This window comes from Megascapheus bottae, chromosome 21 (assembly GCF_031878675.1).
Source record: "Megascapheus bottae isolate mThoBot1 chromosome 21, mThoBot2.hap1, whole genome shotgun sequence".
Classification (NCBI taxonomy): Eukaryota; Metazoa; Chordata; class Mammalia; order Rodentia; family Geomyidae; genus Megascapheus; species Megascapheus bottae.
The window spans coordinates 23186149-23207399 of NC_143529.1; the positions used below are offsets into that span (position 1 = coordinate 23186149).

General features: G+C 42.0%; 1 protein-coding gene across 6 annotated transcripts in view; it reads left to right on the forward strand.

Annotated features, from left to right (window-relative positions):
- Window positions 1-21251, forward strand: part of LOC150048760 (uncharacterized) — a 237125-nt gene that overhangs the window by 154051 nt on the left and 61823 nt on the right. The window contains exon 3 of one of the 6 annotated variants that reach the window (XM_090354788.1): window positions 1461-1591. The exons of the other annotated variants lie outside the window; for them this stretch is intronic. The gene's annotated coding sequence lies outside the window, so the exon portion shown is untranslated. The remainder of the gene's footprint in view (window positions 1-1460; window positions 1592-21251) is intronic. 6 annotated transcript variants of the gene reach the window in all.

The following is a 21251-nucleotide window of genomic DNA, read 5'->3' on the forward strand; positions in this document are numbered from 1 at the left end:
GAAGGAAAATTATTCCTAAGACCGACCACCTTCTACTTGCCTTTCTGAAGTTCTGATGGATCCATTAGTTCTTTCAGGATCCAGGGTGCCATGCTTCCTACAAGAGTTGAACCAAGGCACTTTATGTTCGATCCATGCAACAAAGAGCTGGAAATGGGGAGAAGGAAAAAGAAGGTGGATTTCTTGATGGGGATATGTAATAGACTCCTACACCTAGAAGGAGCTTAGAAAGGTTGTATTAACCAAGACAAATGCTATATTCATTTGGGAACTATTAATTTTCTTGATTTTTAAAATGACTGAGTGCTATAATTTCTAGGCTCAGTTTTTTTGTTTCCCCACCCTATTTCCAGCTGAGCCTACTGCCTGAGGTAAGACAGAGGCAGTCTGAACTCAGGATCCAATGGGAAAATACAAAAAGGTACTTTTGGCAAAAGTGTGAAAAGCAGTTGTATTGCCTCTGACCAGAATGTGGGGGAAACAGGAAAATACTGACTGAACATTTATGACAGACCCATTCATGGGCTTTCGTCAAGGCAATTTTCCTAGAGATACAGAATCAAGACTGTCAGCTTGGGACCACAGCGGCCACTAAAGAGAAGACATGAGGTGTCCAAACAATCTAGAAGGGGGTTTAACATTTATTTTCAAGTTGAAATATGTAAAGTGGTCTGGGTAGGAGAACGACAGAATGAACAGCGCATTCCTGAACAAGAAGCAAGTGAAGGGCCGACTGGTGTGCTAGGGAAGGTAAGAGTAGAGTTCCATTTGTGGCAAGATCCTCCCAGAAGGTTGAGGTGAAATATTCTGATCTTGGCTGAGGGTGTAGCCTAGTGGTAGAGGGCTTGCCTAGCATGCACGAAGTCCTGGGTTCAATTCCCTGGTACCATATACACAGAAAAACCCGGAAGTGCTGTGACTCAAGTGGGTAGAGTACTAGCCTTGAGGAAAAAAGTGTCCCAGGACAGTGCCCAGGCCCTGAGTTCAAGTCCTAGGACTGGCAAAAAGAAAAAGAAAGAAAGAAAAGGTAGGGCAGGGAGCATGGCCTAGCGGGGTAGCGTGCTCTCCTAGTGTACATGAAGTTCTGTGTTCAGTTCCCTAGAACCACATACACAGACAAAGCCAGAAGTGACAGAGTGCTAACCTTGAGCAAAGTGTCCAAGGACAGTGCCTAAGCCCTGAGTTCAAGACTTAGAACTGGTAAAAATAAAACAAAATTCAATATAGCTAACAAAAGGAACATTTGCTCTCGGACAGGATCCTTTCTGCCAATTTCTGGACTTAATGAAATTTAGGTTCTGTGCTATCTACCCCACACAGAACTTCTGTTTCCCTTTTACATTTTTTTCTTCTTCAAGATGTAAGAGAGAGTTTTCAAGAGCTTTGAGGCAAAGAAACTAGTGGCACAATGGTGATGCTGGCATTTCTTCATATGTCTTCTCCTTATGACTATTCTTCAGGTCCCCCCAGGACTTCCACTTGTCCTGGATCCACCAAGAGTACCTGTAACAGTGCTCAACACTGTCTATACTGATGAAACAAGTGTGGCTTTCCTCTTATTCTAGCTAACTGAGAAACTGAAGGACTTATGGTGAGCAAAACTTACTTAAAAGTGTATAACTCTTTTTTTTCTGCCTTCTCTGTCACTGACTTCCTGAGGCTCATATTGTATGTCTATTACGCTATAACAAATGATTTACTGAAAACAACATGTTTTTATTATCTCAGAATCTAGGTACCTCTTACCTAGCAACCTCTTCCTAAGATGTCTCATAGTCTAAGACAGGTGACAGTTGGGCCTGTTGTCTTATCCAGAGGAGCCATTCTAACCTCCCTCACATGGAAGTTGGGAGGGCTAAGTTATCTGGGACCTTTGACTAAGGGCCTGCATTCCTCACTGACTGGTGACCAGAGATTTCAATTTTTTTTTGTCACATGGATCTCTCCATAGAGCAACTCTTGTGATGGGATCTAGTTTCCATGATAGCAATCAAGCAAAGGAGAAAGCAAAGGCATGCAAGAGAGCCATAGCCTCACTATAAGCTAATTTCAAAAGCAGCACCCATCTTTGTTTCCATATCTCATTCATTATAGGAAACTCAGTATGTCCATCTCACTATCTGGGAAAGAGGCTATATGGCTCAGTGGTAGAGCACTTGCTTAGCATAACACTCTGAGCAAAGGAAAGGAGGGACAGGAAGAAAAGTATGCAATTCATAGGGTATTTATAATAGAACCAATAGGGCGATATCTTAAGTCTTTATTCCTGTTTATTCTGTAGACCTCCTTTCTGACCTAGAAGGGCTATGAGACCTTTAAGGTCCTTATCATACCCATTTCCAAGAAATACCAGAAATTACACAGTATTTTTTTTTACATTCCCTACATTTCAATATAATAGAAGAGGAAAACAAGTAAAGAAAAACAAAAACAACACAATGACTGGAGAGTGAATGGACTTTTAGAGCAGAAATTCTGGTTGATTTTTGAGGAGCCATGTGAAAGATCAGTCTCCTGGGTGGGAACAATCAAATATTGTCCATTTCTATTCTTGGAATAAATCCCATTGATCAGAACAAAGACTAAGACCAGACATCAGTATCTGGAGATATGATCTTATAAATCAAAATCTCAATCAGATTTATAAGAGCACATTTGGTTATTGTAGAAGTCCAGAGGTCAAAAATCCTGACATCAAGATCCAAATTTCAGGTGGGAATGGCATTTTCATTACTGGCGATTCAATGGAAAGGCAGTGAGTCCAGACAGCAGAAATTATTGGGGACTGTATTAGAGATCAGGGTCAAAGCACCCCAGATGTTGATGAGACATTCTTGTGCTCCATTGAAGACTCCCTTTGGAGACTTGGAAACAAGCCTAGATTTTAATCCCTAAGGACAGAGACACCGTCTAGGAAGAAACTAGAGCTTCGAATGGGCTTGGTCAAAACATAGGCAAGTATCTGATCATGGCAAAGTACGAGAGCCTCAGTCAACTTTAGTAGCAAGAGAGCAAAAGCAAACAGAAAACTCACTGCTCTGGCTTTGGCATGGGGTTGAGACTACTGGTTGAGATCAGGCAGTCTCATTTGCCAAGGGTAGAGTAATACAGGAACCTGGAGCCAGGCTGAACATTAAACTCTGGCGACCCTGTGACCAATTGCACCTTAGTACCCTCCGATACCTCATGGGAAAACCAGACAAATGTTGTTCTTCAGGCCATTAGATTTCATGATTTCCTCTTCTGTCTGGACATTAGCATGAAATTGGAGCCTTGGTTTCAAAGTTACTTTTGCTCTTCATCCTTAAGCAAAGCAGATTGAGAGAAAAAAAAAAAGAAAAAGAAAAAAGAGTAAAGCCACCATCAGTTTCCACAGACTTGGGAGATGGGAAAGGGATGCTGAGGCAGGGTTGTTTGTGATTTTCATGGCCTTTCCTCCCCAGCCTGGGAATATTTTCTCTTTATTTCCATCAAGACACATTCTCCACAAGATTCCAGCATTTAGCTCTATTTTCTGTTTTTCCAGCAATCTCCCCAACTCTTGTTTATCTCATCTCCCCTCACCTCCCTCATACCACCCTTAGTCCTGTTCCTAACTCCCCCTCCTCTCCGATTTTCCGAATCTGCCTATGTTTTCCTACCTCGTTCTTGCTACCATGGGAGAGAGTGTACACCTCCCCCAGCCCCCGGTCCAGGGTCATGGCTTTTCCTTCCTGAAGTTCTGGTGCCTAAAGCTGGACTCAGCTCACAGTGACTTATTCCCTGAGTGAAATGAGGAGAAAAAGTGCCTTTTTGTGTCCTTTCAATCTGTGTTGATTTGTATTAAGTTTCGGGCATAGAATTTTCTGTGAATTTGAAGCTCTTATTATTTCTTCCCTTCCTAATATTTGTGTTGTATCAAAATGAGTAAATTAGGAGCAGCCTGAGGGCAGCAAAATACAAATATCTTTATTGCCCATAGAAACTAGCAAAGTGTAGCTAGCCACCCATCACCTGTGTGCTGAAGAAGTCCTTGCTGAATCAAATGGAATTTTCCTGGAGTGAATGTTTTGTGTCTATCTTTAGAACTGGATTATCATGATAAAACAATCCAAAGATTTGGATGAATTTTCCATTAGGCTATGTTAGGGTCATGGAGAAACAAGCTTTTAGAACATAGTGACCTTTAAAAAGTGCATCTCTGAGGTCAGCTTTGGTCAGTTGGTCTGTGGGTAGGCCATTGCTTACTTTATGTTTTCCTCTGTTCTTCCATGGGGAGGGAAGATTCTGGGGTATAGGCTGATAGTGGTTATCTGGAACATTAAATTATAAAACCTTTGGAAAGTTGCCTCTTGCAAATGAATTGACTTTTCCTATAATGATTTGACATAACCAAAAAATGCTGAATCAATCCCACAAATTTTCCTATGAAGGCTGAGGAATGCTTGCAGAACACTACCTCCCAGCCTTACAACCTTCTCTGAGATTCACTGTTTGTTACTGGTGGTTGGACAGTGTGAATGGCAGGGAGGAGGTGACTCAGACAGACCTTCCTGTCTTTGAATACACAGGGGTCTCACTCATAGCTCCCAGGCCAACTTTGTTTATTGAGCAGATGGTGTGGGGAAAAGGGACACAGAAAGAACAGAACCAGGGCTCACCAGCATTGCCATTCCTGGCTCTTGGCTCTCTCATCCCTTTCCATCTGGTATGTACAAGACACAAAATCCTGTTGTTTGAGTTGGCTTTGCCCTGCTCCATGATTTCAGATTGTCTCCACTTTCCAATGCGAGGAGACTCATTTCCATCCTCTAAGCACTACTGTTTTTTCACTTGAACACTGCCCCAGAAAATCTCAGTAATAAGGCCTTTGTATCTTTATTTACTCTTGTAATTATATATGCCTTTCCCATCTTCAGCACTTGAAGACATCAAATTGCAGTTGAAGTAACTGCACAGTGAAAGTCAAGAGCAACAACAAGAAGCCACTTCCTTCCTTTGGGTGAATGAATTGTGCACAACTGTACCAAGCAAATCTCCTCCTAGTACAAGTGCAGCCCCCCGCCCACCACCTTAAAGAAAGAGAGAACAGAGGAGGTCAAGTAAGGATGGGAGGCTAGGCCAAAGAAAGACTGGTAGTCATAGAGACCGAAGGCTTGGACCAATCGGGGTCCTACTGCTGGACTCTGTATCTTACAGGTAATAGGTGCTATTCTTGACCTCATTTGCTATCCCAGAGGTAGAGCAGGATGTTAGGGTGCTGGCTTCATTGATGAAACTGGTTCTTGTTGGTGTGAATGTAGAATGGAAAGTTGACATACTCCTGACAATGGCAATAAGCAAGGTGATGCAAAAAGAAAGAAAGTCCAAGTGTGTGTGTGCGCATGTGTGTGTATGTGTGCAGTAATAGCTTCAACACAGCATTAGGAGAATTCCTAAGGTCAGTTCTGTATAATGCCTTCTTCAGAGCCTCCAGCATTTGCTATGACTATAAGGCTCTATAGTATTCCATGTGAGCATCAACTGTTCTTGCTTTTTCATAAATATCTCCTTACTTGTTCTGCAATGGTACACTTATTTTCTTTTTGAAAATAGTACACTTTTGAAAATGGTATCCTTATTTTCTTTTTGGACTTGGAAGTTCCAGGTGAGGTCACGTGATTCAGATCTGGCCAATCTACTAGTTGGCTTAGGAACAGGTAAAGTACTCACACATATCCATTGAAAATTAGCCCTGAAGGAGATAAAAGACTCTTGATAATACCTTGTATGTATTTATTTAGGTCCAACCATCGTGATTTTTCTCAATTGTTTCAGTTAATTTATTCATTTAAATCACCCTGGGTTGACTTAACCTTGTAACTAAAAAAGACATGGGTGCATATTAAATTCAGGTCACTGAGATGTTCTGTTCTCAGCCTGATTCTCTCATGTAGGTCTGAGCAGGTAATAACTGATCCATGCTAAGATGAGGCATAAAAAGGCAAATTTCAGAAGACAGAAGATATAGTGGTTAATGGTTGGTCTATAATTTTCTTGGTTCCACTGAATTTATTCTGGCAGCACACTAGGAAGTAGAATCCAGATCTTTCTAATTGTAACTCTTAAGGGAATGTTCCAGACATTAAATGATCCCTAGTGGATTTAAAGGAGGATGGGTGGTCCCAGGAAGCTCTATGTGTGAAGTCCCACTGAATATTGATTTCAAAATGTACAGCCAAGTGGACAATTGAATTAGGGAAGACCACCAATTTTCTCTGAATACTACCAAGACATTGGATGGAAACAAGCCACACAAAAACATTTTTAAAATCATTTTTTTTAAGAGGGTAAGTTTGCACCATGACCAATCATTCCTGGGCTATGAGGAATGGATGACTTTGAGATTTTTGGATAAGTTTACAGCATAATTTCAATTTAAACTGTTGGAATGTACCTTCATTAGAGGACATTTCTTGAACTTTTAATGAAAGTGGCACAAATAGTCCCCCCAGCTTAAAGGACTGTCCGTGTTCTAGAAATTCTGAGTATTCCTTATCCAATATATCCTATGGTATATATATATATAGTGTATATATATATACATATATATACTATTATAAATGATTATTAGTTTTCTAATTGATTAGGCTTTCTCTGGTTACACTAGTTAAAAGTAACTGTTCTTTGTTCTCTTAGCACAATGTCATAGGATGTGTGGTTAGCCCCTCCACACCAGGACAAAGTAAATGAAGCAAACAATCCATAAGGAGAAAAGATTTAGATTGGCTTTCATTTTCAAATGTCTCAAACAAGATTCTCATTGCTTGGTGGTTTGGTAGAGAGGGCTAGTTCGCCTCAGGGCAGACAGGAAGCATTCAGTCCAAACAAAAAGGGTGCAAAGTCCCAATAGTTCATTCATAGGTATGCCCCCAGTGACCCAAGCTCCTTCCATTAGGAACTACCTTGTAAAGGCTGCATCATTTTTTTTAATAACTCTAAGCTTTGGCCAAAGCATTCATACATGGGTTTTGGGGGAATGTTTTGAGTCCAAAGTATGGAATAGGACTTGGTTTCGAAAAATACTTTACACTCTTCTTTTTTCTTTTTTTGTGTTTGTCATGGGGCTTGAACTCTGGGTCTGGGTGTTGTCCCTGAGCTCTTCAGCTCAAGGCTACCACTCTACACCTTGAGCTACAGCTCCACTTCCCATTTTCTAGTGCTTAATTGGAGATAAGGGTCTCACAGCCTATAGTGACCAGGCTGGCTTTGAACCAGGATCCTCAGATTTCAGCCTCCGGAGTAGCTAGCATTACAGGCTTGAGCCACTGTGCCTGGCTACTTCTACACTCTTATAGATAAATAATTACACTAAGTAGTCATGTTTCTCTTCTTATATACTTAGAAATCAAAGCGTAAGCCACAAGATCCATATTATTCTCTCTCCGTGTTGTCTACAGTTTCCTTCATGGTAAGTGGTTAGTACATGATTAGTCAATAATCACACAGGGTTCTGCCACTTAAATCCTTTCCATCTCTCTAGAAAGTATGGATTGTAGGGTTTTATATTCTGGTTTGAATGGATGTTCTTCAGTCTAAGCAGTTCATCCTCAGTTCTCCTAGAATGAATAATTAGTGGATATTTTCCTATTTGTCTTATACTTTCTTAGGATCAGCAGACCCGAGAAAGACAGAGAGAGGGGGGGGGGAGGGAGGTCTGGTCCTTGCCTTCAACAAGATTAAATTTCAAACCACAGAATGATTGACAACAGGCCATAGAATGGGGATCTGCTCAACTCCATCAGATTGCAAAACTGAGTCAGTAGAACTTGCCTGAAACCATTTTTATGGGAGAAGAGAGAGATTTCTCCTATTATGTCATTGTTGACTCTCAGCTACGATTCACCCTCCTCTGAAAGTTTTCCAGCATTCCTTGAAGATATCATTAGGCCTTAACTAAGTTCATTCTTAAGAGCTACCCAATTTTCTGCTTCCTCATTGGTTTTGGCACATTTACCTCTAAATGTTCTAAACAGAAAGCTATTGCTTATCTTGCCCTCTAAGTAACAGACACTCTGAGCATCCTCCAGGGAGAAGTCAGGACATGCTAGTCAGGATCTTGGATCTTGCATTCTGAATTAACATCGGATATTCCTTTAACTGAGTGGCTTTGGTGAAATGTTCACTTCAGACAAAGGTGGAGCTTGAATTCTGGACAATCTGGAAATGAAGCTCATGCTCAGCTATGATGACCATCAGTGCTAAATGATCTCTGGCTCTGCTTGTGTTTCCTGGAGCCTATATCCTTCCTTTACTCTACTGTTACCCTTAACCCACCTAGATCAAAGAATTGCCCATTGCTTTCTTAGTATATGCGTCAACTATACAGCAGCAAGTAGTGCTTCTTCTAAATTCATATCCACTCAGAACCTTACTTGGCAATAGAGCTTTAGCAGATATTATCAAGTTAAAGTGAGGTCATCTAGGATTAGGTTGGGCCCTAATCCAGTGACTTTCTGACCTTATAAGAAGAAAAAAATTTTAATCCAGAAGAGCACTGAAGGAAGCATACCATTTGAAAATGGACAAAGAAGCTAGAGCCATGCTTCCACAAAGTAAGAATCACCAAGGATTACAGGAAACCACCAGAAACTAGGAAGGATCTTGTACCTGTGAAGAGAACATGGCCTTGCCAACATCTTGATTTCAGTCTTTTTGCCTTCAAGAAACTCTCTTCTGCAATAGAATGTGTTTTTATTGTTTAAATCTATCCAGCTTGAGAAGTTGTTATAGCAGCTCTAAAAATCTAATATAGTAACCAATCAGATTATCATGAAAATCCAGGAGCAGAGGGATAGATAATGGAAATGAAAGAACAAAGGGCATGTAGCTTCTTTTTCTACATGATTTTTCAAAATCAATAGACTTCCCACTTTCTGCCATGCACTGCACTTAAGGAAAAGATGAGACTGTCTGTTCTGAGGAGGTTATAACATCCTGGTCCATTAGAACTCTTAGGATTCAGCTTGAATCTAATTAGTTCCAGACAAGAGCATTTGAATGTAAAGCCATGTGTGAATGGTAGCATTTAGAGACAACATGAGATCCATACTGATTCTGAGAGACTATCCTCAAAAGCAAATACGTGTCTTAATTAGAACTGTGATGGCCCATCCAAACCATAATGTTTCTCAGTGTGTTATCCTAGGCTCTTTGGCTGGAAGCATGATGTGGGTTGTTCCTTTCAGAGTATAATCACAAGAAGTCAAGGCAGGGGGGAAATATGGGGACACTGAAAGCAATTTAAGGATGTGTTGAAGAGTTGACACCCAGCAATCTGCACCTGAAGAACCTCACACAATGTGATCTTATTCTTCTCTGATCAAAAGTGCCCTCTGCTCATTAGTTTTCTCATACTCTCAATGGGCACATGCTCTAGATAGAGTGTTGCAGCTTCTGCCATCATCTTACCCTGCAGCACCAGGGCAGGACATGAGAGGCATAAAGTACAAGGCTAAGGTGAGACAAAGTCCAGTTGTTCAATCAAACCCTCCTATTGCTGATTGACTGAGCCTTGTCAAGAGGTAAGGCCAAGCAAAAGGTTTAGGAATAGTACCTGAGAAGTTCCTCGTATGCTTGGCATCTCTGCAGCAGATATGTACCTTTTATTTATTTATTTATTTATTTATTTATTTATTTATTTATTTATTTATTTATTTTTGGCCAGTCTTGGGGTTTGAACTGAGGGCTGGGGAACAGTCCTTGGACATTTTTAGCTCAAGGCTAGCACTCTGCCACTTGAGCCATAGAACCACTTCTGGCTTTTTCTGAGTATGTGGTACCAAAGAATCGAATCCAGGGCTTCATGAATGCTATGTGAGCACTCTGCCACTAGGCATGCTCCTGGCTCCTGTCTTCCTTTTTCTTTATTTTTTTTTCCTTTTTCCTTCTTCTTCCCTCCCTCCCTCCTCCCTCCCTCCCTTTCTTTCTTTCTTTCTTTCTTTCTTTCTTTCTTTCTTTCTTTCTTTCTTTCTTTCTTGCTTCCTTGCTTTCTTCCTTTATTCCATTTCCTTCTTTCCTTCCTTCCTTCCTTCCTTCCTTCCTTCCTTCCTTCCTTCCTTCCTTCCTTCCTTCCTCCCTTCCTTCCCTCCCTCCCTCCTTATTTTCTTCCTCCCTCCTTTACTTCCTTCCTTCCTTCCTTTCTTCCTCTCTCTCCCTTCCTTCCTTCCTTCCTTCCTTCCTTCCTTCCTTCCTTCCTTCCTTCCTTCCTTCCTTCATTATTTCATTTCCTTCCTTCCTCCATTCCTTCCCTCCCTCCTGACCTCTTCCTCCCTCCCTCCCTCCCTCCCTCCTCTCTTTCTTGAGGAATATCTTCCTTTCTTCCTCCCTCCCTTCCGTTCTTCATTCTTTTCTTCCTCCATTCTTCTTATTTCCTTCCATTCTCCCTCCTCCTTCCTTTCTTCCTTCCTTCCTCCCTCCCTCCCTTCCTGTCTTCCTTCCTTCTTTCTTCCTTTCTCTCTTTGTGTGCACACCAGTACTATGGCATAAACTCAGGGCCTGGGCGCTACTCCTTAGCTTTTATTGATTAGTTGTCACTCTAATTCTTGAGTCACAGTTCCATTTCTGCCCCCTTTTTGTTTGGTTACTGCTGGCCAATTGGAGATGAGGGTCTCACAGACCTGCCTAACCTGACTATGAATTATGATCCTCAGACCTCAGCTTCTTAACTAGCTAAAATTATAGGTATGGGCCACAGATACATAGCAAGAATGTCATCTTTTTAGAAAAAGACTATCAACACCTAGAAACTAAGCATGCTAGAAAAGCAAGTGAAGACTTGTCAGATAAAGGCCTTCTTCATATCTATAGGGATAGTCATCGCAATGGGAAAGAAACCCCAAAATACACTTCTATAATCAGAAATATAGGCAAGTCACGGATAGAAGAGGTAAGAGAGTTATAGGAAGGTATGAGTCTTTGGCTGTTTCCTCAGTGGCTTCCTTTTTTGTTTCCTGAAAGGCTTATCAGAAAACTCATCTTATATAAGGCACTCTATGCATATCTTAGATCTGGAGCTTAGCTACAGAAGGTGGAATTGAGTAAAAATCTCTGCTACAGAGATTTTTTTTGGCTCTCTTCTTATTCTTACTCAGGCACAGCCCCCCTCTCTGGATAATGGATGGGCTGCTTTTGGCTCAAAAATCTACCAGTTCTGGTATATCAGCAGGATCAGAAGGTATGCAACAGTACTTGGATAATAGAGATGGATACACTCTCTTCTCAAGAAGAGAGAGCAAAGAGCACGTGAGAAGCATCATCTCTATGATCATGCAAAACTATGTCATGTTTCCTCACCTTCAAATTCCTGACATGGAAAGGCCAGGGACATGGATTTTTTAATTTGCTTATAGCTTTTACATGTGCCAGCTGCCCTCAGAACCAAACCCAGCTCCACACCGTGGAGGCAGAATCACATTGTCATGGTGATGGCCTCTTTTAGCGCAGAGGGGTTAGAAAAGCCAGGAGTAGTGCCAGAAATATCATATTTCTGTAAGAGAGCTCTTGATAAAAATCCATTGCAGCTCCTCTTTTCTATCTGGGTAAGTCCTAAGACCCCCATTCTTTCCTTCTTTCTCTCTTCATAAGGTGTAAGTAAGATGCAGATCATACTGTAATCCATGATGAAGGAAGACCTACTTTTGGACACATTCAAAAGAAAATGTAGTTATCTTTTTTTAAAACAAAAACTCAGGTGCCCTCATTGTGTCAATCAGTGAGAGAAAGATCCTAGGAGGGAGGTCTCTTGAAAGAGGCTGGAGCCACAGCGTCGATGACAAAATCAGATGCTTAGAGAGGCGAGTTCATTCTTCCCACACAGAGGCTTTGGTGACTGTACTTTAACAAGGTTCCTTTTTCACCTGTGTAAGGTGATCTCCATCTTCCTTTTCTCTTGGGCTGATATTATTTGAATTGAAGCAGTCATTATCACTGTCTTAAGACTGTAGCTTACAATACCCCTCAATTATCTGACTTGGAATGGGCCCTTCTCCCATTCTTCTGTTGCTGAAGGAAGCCTTGATAGGGGTCACAGGACTCAACAAAACATTTCTCATTAGCAATTCTCCCCTGTAGGTAATCATAGCACTGAAAGGTACCTCTTTCCACTATTGGAACCCAATATAAACAGAACACATTCAACTTATAAAAGCAAGAGTTGTTTCTTTTCCTGGGAAAAAATGTTTCTTTGGTCATTTGAGTCTTTGATCGAAATCAGATAACTTGGCTGTGAAGGAGATGGTACCTTTTTTTTTTTGCCACCGAGGCAGGCAGGCCTTATCATCTGTTTCTGACATTTTCTTAGATGAAGAGATCATTTATTTTGCTCTCTAGACAATTGCTCTGGGCTAGAGCTACAGTGTGCTCTGGTGTTTAAGGTAGAGTTTTCACATCAAGGTAGGGAGGTTGATTTGTATTTCAGTCATCTCAGTCCTTTTTATCAATTCTTTTCAAGTCTCTTAGGCATTCTAGATAAGAAAATAAGTCACACATGGAAAAATCTCTTCTAGAAGACCCAGACCTACATGGAGAAAACTTATTTAACAGCAACTGTTGGGTGTGCTTTGGATGATACACCTTCCCTCTCATTCACATTACCCACAAAAGCCCACCTGGCTCTGCCATGCTCTGCTTGTACAACAGGGACCCTTTCCCTCCTTGAATTCCTGTGGACTTTTCTGGGAAAATAAAAGATCACAAGTCACAGAACTCTGTGTCAATGGCACCACCCCAGGAAGGACTCATCCGCTTCTTAGAACTGTAAGTGCTAAAATAAGGGAAAAGACTGACAGGAAATAAGTGTGATGATCTTCCTGACTCAGCCGAGGTGTAGGGGTTGGGAAGGAGCATTGTTTCTGTTTGGCTCTACCCTGAAGTTCTGGGGTGCACACACAGTCTTGTCCCTGGGAAAGTCAATACACACGTTGAGAATATTGAAGTTCGAATCCAGCTTTTAAAAATACAAGCTTCAGGGTTTTGAAGCTCAAAGAGGGGAAGTGATCATGACAGAACTCAGCTTACCATTCAGATTCAATGCAGGTATGAAGTTCCATTAAGCTACATACGTTTGCATCGTGACACCTGTACTCCAAGGAGAAGGAGGGTTGAGAACACACACAGCTCACGGAAGCCTCCTCTAGTGGTTGACTCATGAACACCAATGATTAACACGGGACATTACCATACAGCTTGTACACGCCTACCAATCAATACTTATCCACAGATGCCTGTTAAAGCCAAGTATGCAGCTATTTCATCAACTCATTCCACTGCCCTCCCTGCCTCTAGCTTGGTCCTCTTTCTCCAGAAGCCAGTTTATTCTTTGTTTCTAAAGTCAATCTATTCTATTGTTAGTAAAATAATATCTTAGTAGGTTGTTAGAAGTGTGGGTAGGTCCTAGGCATTATAGCCTTTCTATAATTCTGTTCCGTATTGAACAATGTACTTGTTTTTCTACCACCTTCTTTCTAGACTTCTCCCACCTTGCCATATGCACCTTATTTCCAAGAAAATCCTTATCTAGCCTTTCCTTTTTTAGAATCTACCAAAGAATATAAAAGTAAGGCTAACAAGTAGAAGTATTATTCAAGAAAAAACATGGCACAATTGGAAGTAAACTTAAATAATACTGATCTAAGTCTATTGTATATGAGCCTACTCCTCCTAAAATTAGACAGAGATTGAACTTTAATTTTATACCGGTGCCAGCATCACCCTGTAGGGCCAGAATTATCATCAAGGTCTTTGTAGTATCTGATTGGCTTGTCTAAGATTTTCCCACTTGGTACCTGGTATCATCTTATAGCCCTCAGTTATTAATCTTCTAACCGTGATTCAACTCTCCTCACTGGCAGATATTTGCCTAACTTGGACCAGAAAGTCAATTTATTGTTTTACCTGAAGAGTTGCAATGATAAATAGGCCAGTGTTTGTGTCCTGCTATAATTAAGAGGCTTTAGGGCAATCTTTCTGTGTGGCCAGCTCTGTTCTAGGCTTTGCATGGGATGTGAAGCCACATGGAGCATCATATTTTACAAAAAGAGCTTGAATTTTTTTTTGTAACAGATGAAGTGATCAACATTTCAAGGGATCAACATTTCAAGGGTTAGATGGTAACTTCAGTAATATATTTATTCCTTTGAAGAATGGCATGAAAAAATAGGAAATAAAGGAGACTGCAGGGAACTGCAGGAGGCTAGCTGGTTCATGGAACAAGTGAAGTTTTGGTTGGGTTTCTGAGAATAAATAGACCACAGGTAACCAAATTTGTAAGCGGTTAGAACAGAGGAAGGTAGAGGGAAAAGGGATTTCTCTGTCCATGGAAGAGCAGCAAGGATGAATGCTGTGATCTGCTTCTTATTTAGGAAGCTGAGTCAAGCAAGAACCAGGTCAGCTTTACCACCAACCATCAGGAAACTAAGATAACAAGTACCGCCCTAGGAAAAGGAATAATAACATGGCAGCCATCAGGAGAGCTTTTCTTTCTTATCTCTTCCTCAAGCTTTCCAGGTCATTAGCTCCTCACTGGGAAATCTGAAACCTGTGCTCATAAGCCAAGCTGGCAGAGGTAGGTGGAGAAGGGCCCTGCCCAGGGAGGTAGTCTTGTTTGTCATTGTCTGTGGCGTGTGTTATATATATATATATATATATATATATATATATATATATATATATATATATATATATTAGATAGACCATCCATTAAAGAGGCGCCAGATACTTCCCAGTAGAGGCAGGTGAGGAAAAAGAGCTCAGGTGCTGAGCATTACTAATCTATCTTTTCCTCTAAGACTGGGATCAGTGGCCCAAATAAAGGTGATGCCCCACAGAGATGGCCTCAAAGCCAAATAGGTTTCAGCCTCTCAATGGCTTGACTTGATGTCAGCTATGGAGGCTTGATGGGAACCTAGCATTATGCACCTCTCTCTTAATAAGGTTTTCCAAAATTGATCTCTCATTCTAACCAGCAAAGGAGAGAAGGAAAATAGACCAGATGCCTGGTGACCGTGACTGTGCTTCCTTGGAGCTGCGGGCAGGTGAAGGAGAAAGTGACAGCTGGGGGTGGTATGGGACACTGGCAGGTGACACATCTCTGGGTTCCAATAGGAAGCGTGAGATGCTGGCATAAAAAAAGCTAGAGCTAATTGCCTCCAGGCAGGACCTAGCCTTTGAGTGTTGGACAAGATCTGTGGCTTTGGTCGCTTCCCTGAGTTGCTGGTGCTGCCAATACTTCATTCACCCTGTAAAAAGTATTAATTAGCAAGTGGTTTTTTTTTTTGGCCCAGAGCTTGTTGCCATGGCTTCTGATGCAAGAGGCCAGTTCATCTAGAGGCACTTTGAGCCCTTGTCAGATTGAGAGGAGCCTTCTCCAGTGGGAAGGGGCACTTCTAGCAGCATGCGGGGAGAAAGTCTAGAGAGCTGTCGTGATTACAATGGGAAATCACATCTTAAAAGGAAACCTAAGATTATTGCAAACAAAAATCTTAGCGATGATGCATTTTTTAAGAGTCCACTGTTCTGTTTTCATTTCTTATTTAAAAACGGCTGCATAAAATGGTTTGGTTTGGTACAGGCACGCTAGGTCAGAGTTAGATATGTCAGAGTTGGGCAATGCTTTTTTAGGACCTCTGGTCTCCTTTTCCTTGTCAGAGTAAACTGAGGCCCGGGAGCTGAGTGGAATTTCCCTGGGCTCCAGTGTTGAGTATAGCAGAGCTTGAGGAAATGATTCTCACCACAGAAAAGTGAGGTTCTCTTTCTCCCAGCTCATACCATATGCTGTATATAGGTCTATACATTCAGCTGAGACATCCACAATAAACAGAGTAGCCTCCAAAACCATCATGACTGAATTGTATCCCCGAACAATCGTGTCTGGTACTTTAGCCCTAGCCCTAGCCCTTCCTATCATCCTCTTACATCTCAGTGTTGCTGACACTTTTGAGATCATTCTACCTAACTCTGTCTTCCTTTTAGAGGAGACCATTTTCTTTGCGTTCTTGTCCATCTAATTCAGTTCAACTCAAGTCAACGAACCTGGCTGATGGTTCAGTCAGAAGCCTAATGAATGAGGAGCCAATACAGAGAAAAGCAAGGGAGGGAAAAAAGAGGAGAGGAGAGCAATAAAGAGAAGATCACAAAGAAATTAACATTAAAACTGATCAGTTAAAATTTGCCAAGATCACACATCATATGTTGCTTCATCTTCAGAATTGCCATCCTTGCAAATATGGTTACATGATTTAAGAAATGCATGCAGCCAGCACATGGTAGAGTAGAAATTATTCTCCAGGGTAAGTATGGAGAGAGCCTAACACTTCTCACTGTAGTGAAGAGGAGAAAGACAGAAGAATCTCAGTTGTATAGATAAGGTAGGGAGAGAAACTAGGCTTTCAGGGCTCCTGGCTTCTGATGTGGATAATTGTGTGATTCCTCCATCCATTCTTATTCTCTGTTGTCACTTTGTTTGTTTGGTTGTTATTTTATCTTTATGCAAGTGTTCTGCCACTGAGCTGAACTCCAGCTACCACAGATAAGTTTATCAACAATCTACTCAGAGGCAGATTATTTCAAGCCTAAAGTTATGGTACAGACCAAGAAAGTCTGGAGGAAGAACTTTATCAATAAATGCCAGAACTTGTGTCACAAACATAGTCATTCTTTCAGTCAGAGCAAGTGCCATGAAGAAAATAAACAGTGACATATCACAGGGAGCTTGAGGAAGGAAATGGTCAGATTTTTACCTTAGGAAGGTCTCTTGATAGGATCAGGGGAGGGGACATTTGAGTTGAGGCTTGACTCACCAGAATAGAGGCCATGTGACATTACCTAAGGAGAATCATCTCCGAAATGGGACAAGATGGCAGCCTGGCCCTACTGCTGGGCTAATTGACTCTGCTAAGTGGCTCACCAAAGTGCGGCCTAGACATGGTTCTCCCTTGAATAAGAGCAGTGGGAGAAAGTGTCAGTACGAGATTTTAAAACAATAATTAATTCTGAGGTGGCCGTGCTAAAATAATCCTGTGGGGCTGACTTTCTCATGACCCACTCTATGGAGGGCAAGTCTGCCTCCAAGAGCAGATCCAGAAAGTAGCAGCTGAGGTAGGAAGTCTACCCCTTCCTATTTTGGAAAGAAAGACTTACGGAGGTGTCAGGAATTGCCTGTTTGCTTGGAAAACAAGCCGCAGAGAGCTGGTTCTGTCCCATGACCTGTGGGTGAGGGCCACCTGCCCATTCATCTTTTGGGAGTAGTTGCCATGAGAAAAAACATTCCCATTCATCCTATTTCTGGATGCTGTGTAGCCAACAAGCATTAAAGGTCAGTCACACGTTTTTCTTAAATGGCAATTAAGCTTTTGTCTTGGTTGACCAGAGGTATCCTGACTGCATGGTCTTCAAACCTTTGGATCTGAAAGAGGATGGGAAAGAAGAACAAGGAGGGTGGAACAGTGGAACATCATGCACCATGAAAGCACAGGAACCAAGAAAGGGATCATTGCACTGAAGGTTGAAGGAGGCAGGAAACAGCAGACATTGTCCGTAACTAGTCAGTCTCTTCCTCAACTACTTTCTCCAAAACTTTCTACCTCTCCTCTAGCATTTTTCTCCTGCAGCCAATATCTATTTCTCTTATCCATTATCTTTCTCTCATTTTTCTCCTTTAACTTCCTCTTTCCCCTCCCTCCCTCCCTCCCTCCCTCCCTCCCTTCTTTCCTCTTTCTTTCTTTCTTTCTTTCTTTCTTTCTTTCTTTCTCTCTTTCTTTCTCTCTCTCTCTCTTTCTTTCTTTCTTTCTTTCTTTCTTTCTTTCTTTCTTTCTTTCTTTCTTGCTTGCTTGCTTGCTTGCTTGCTTGCTTGCTTGCTTGCTTGCTTGCTTGCTTGCTTGCTGGCTGGCTTTCTCTATCTCTGTCTGTCTTTCTCCGTCTGTCTCTCTCTCTTTCACCTTCACTATTTCCATTCCCTCTACTTCATTCTCAAGCTGGGAATGTACAACTTTGCATTTAAATTTCAGCTCCACTACATTCTCAGCTTTTGGTCCTGGAAAAGTTCCCTGGGTTTCAGTTTATCCTCTCCAAAAATGGAGAAAATAATGCCTAGATCAAACTATAAGCTTGTGGAAAGGAATGAAACAGGTAACATTTATAAAATTGCAACATGGTAACCAATCCCCAGTAGATGCTTGACTAGTGGCAGGATCCTTCCTAAGGAAATTTAGCACAGTGCTGGGCACCAAACAGCTTTACACAATTCCCATGTGGGAGTTTGGAGCAGCTGTTTCACAAATGAGAACAATTATGACTCCAAGAAATTAAGTACTTGAGATACATGAGTTTTCAAAATCTGTTTTTAAAATTCCACTGCATTCTTACCAGCTGAGGTGCCTTAGTGAGACTTCTAAGCATTTATCACCGTTCTGTTGCTTTGACTGGTGTGTGTGTGTGTGTGTGTGTGTGTGTGTGTGTGTGTGTGTGTGTGTGTGTGTACGTGCATGCACATATGTATGCATGTGCAGGCTAGTACTGAGACATGAATTTAGGGCCTGGGCCTTGTTCCAGCCTTAAGTATGTTCTGCCACTGGAGCCTTGAGCCACAGCTCCATTTCTTTCTTTTCTCTGGTTAATTGGAGATAAAAGTCTCACATACTTTCCTGTCTAGGCTGACTTCAAACTACCATCCTCAGATCTCAGTCCCCTGAACAGCTTAGGATTACAAATAGCATAGAACTATCAGTATGTAGCTCCTTTCCCTTAGATTTCTTCAACTGTTAAACAGTTATGACAACCTGTTTTCCCACTGTCGCATGATTCTTGAAGAAGCCAACATTAAGTGTGAGAAAACACAGGAGCTTGTTGGGATCCCCCATCTGTAACTTTCCCATCTCCTCCCTTACACAGCCTAGGCAATCCTAGCATCTATTCTTCCCCAGCACTGCATACTTGTCTGTGTTAAGGACTAAACTATTCTTTCTTGTTTGGAATGCATTGTCCTCAAACACTGAATGTGTAAAACACAGAGTGAGCAGTGATAACACTCAGAATGCTATTCTGGAAAAAACATGTAAACTTGTTTATATTTTGCATTATTTGTGTTGGTACCCCATAGATGAAATTACTCACATTTCATGCAGTTGATTTCATGAAATGGAATTCTATTATGGTATCTCTAACCATGGGCCTTTTCTCAGAATTGGATAGATGAGCCATCTTCTGTGACACTCACAACGCTGTGTAAACCACAGCGTGTTATTTAATTTGTTTTGTGTTTAATGTTTGTCTCCTCTTTCAGGCTGTGTGGGGTCAGGGGTCCCTTTTATTTGCTCTACCAGGCTTTCATTATATACCCTCATCATACACTGTAACAGACTCAGTTTCAGGTGCATATGAAATCACTAGGAGAGTTAAACAGCAACGTAAAGCCTACAGATGTCCATAGAGCCATCCAGAATCAGGTAGTCCAGGTAGCATCTTCACCTCTGTAATTGTAAAACCTCTAGAGGTTATTGAGTCAGGGCAGACCTGTTGTTTCTGGGCCCAAGGGTTTGCCATCCTCTGTGCGCTGCCTACCTGTCTTGTTTCTGGCCCTAGCTTCTGCTTCTGCATTGCTGGCTGGCCATTCCTGCATGCTCTGGCCCTGACCCACTCCTGGACCCACTCTAACACATTCCTCTTTGAATTTAAATGACCATTGATGGCCTGCTGCCTCTAGGCCATAGCTCCTGATGAAAACTGTCCAAACCCAATACCTCCTGTGTAATTTAGAGAACAGTCCTCCTCTTGAAAGCCTTTTCCACAAGCATATGCTTCTGTTGGCAGGGCCTCAAGGGTGATTGATCTTGACCATGAGCAACTTGGGCTTTGCTGTAGCCCAAGTGTTAGGAGGGCAGAAACTGCCACAATGTGAACTGTGTATCCTGAAAGCAAGATGAGAACATTCTAGCCAGGCAAACATGGGAGCCACAAACAGATGGAGGAGGCAGACGAATGAGAATTTGGATTTTAGGCACACTATAGAATATTCGAGGGAGCGGGAGGAACTGAGGATAGAGAGGCAGGATGAAGCTTTAAATGACCTGAGGAAGTCTGGTGAGGGGCGAGCAGACCTGTGTGCTGTTTCTCAAGGAGAGACACCCACTTTAGAGGATGAAAACCAGCTGCAAGCAGATTCTGCTCAGTGGAAGGAAGACAGGGGTTTTAAGTGTCACAGGAGTCCCAGAAGGTCAGTGTGGGCTCTCAGCAGTCTGTCTCTGTGTCTGTCTCTGTGTCTGTCTGCCTCTCTCTCTCTCTCTCTCTCTCTCTCTCTCTCTCTCTCTCTCTCTCTCTCTCTCTCTCTCTCTCCTTTCTTTGTGCTACCTAGCTATTCATCTACTGTTTTTGTTTATTATTTCCCTTTACACCAACTCATGCTGCTTAATTTGTTCTTGACTTTTAAAGGGTACCTAGAAAGTTAGAAGGATTGATACTCACATACGTATAGTGTGATATTCAGACACGATTTTGTTCCTCTGAGTTCATAGAGGATGTAGACAAAGTGTGTCTCTTTCTCCCACCACAACCTAGGGCAGAATGATAGGGTCGGATGACCTCTATTTCTACATTGGAGAGAGGATCTTCGTCCTTTCTGACCTCCATTTTCTGACTGCAGGATTCTATCAGTGCCTGTGAGAGGTGACAGGTGCCAATGTCACAGACCAGGTCTGCTGCTGTCCAAGAACACTTAGGGACCGGCCCTCAAGTCACCCAGTTATTCCTCTTGCTGGACCTCAGCTGAGGAGAGGAAATGAGCAAGTGATTCCTGCAATGGGAAGGTACAGTTCAGGGAGCTGAGCTTGGCAAGTGGAAAGTGGATAGAGCACAAGAGGCTGCAAGCCAGCCTCCACTTTGATCCTTAGGGGTGCTATGCCTCTGGCTGTGCTTTCAAAGACTTGGGATGTGAACTCATAACCCCCTTTTCTTCACTGCACTGTTTGTCAGGGCTGCTTCCCTCCTCCATACCCACCCTCATCTGTGAGTTTCCTTGTGAGCTCTGTGTGTGTGTGTGTGTGTGTGTGTGTGTGTGTGTGTGTGTATGCACAATGTGAAATGAATATGTGTGTAGAAGTGTTTGTAATACATTTGATATACATATGGGATGAGATGTACATCTATGTGCTACGCATGTGGCAGGTGAGATACATGTGTGGTCTGTTATGTATGTGAGAGTGTACATGCATGAAGTGTACATGATACGCTGTGTAGGTTGGATT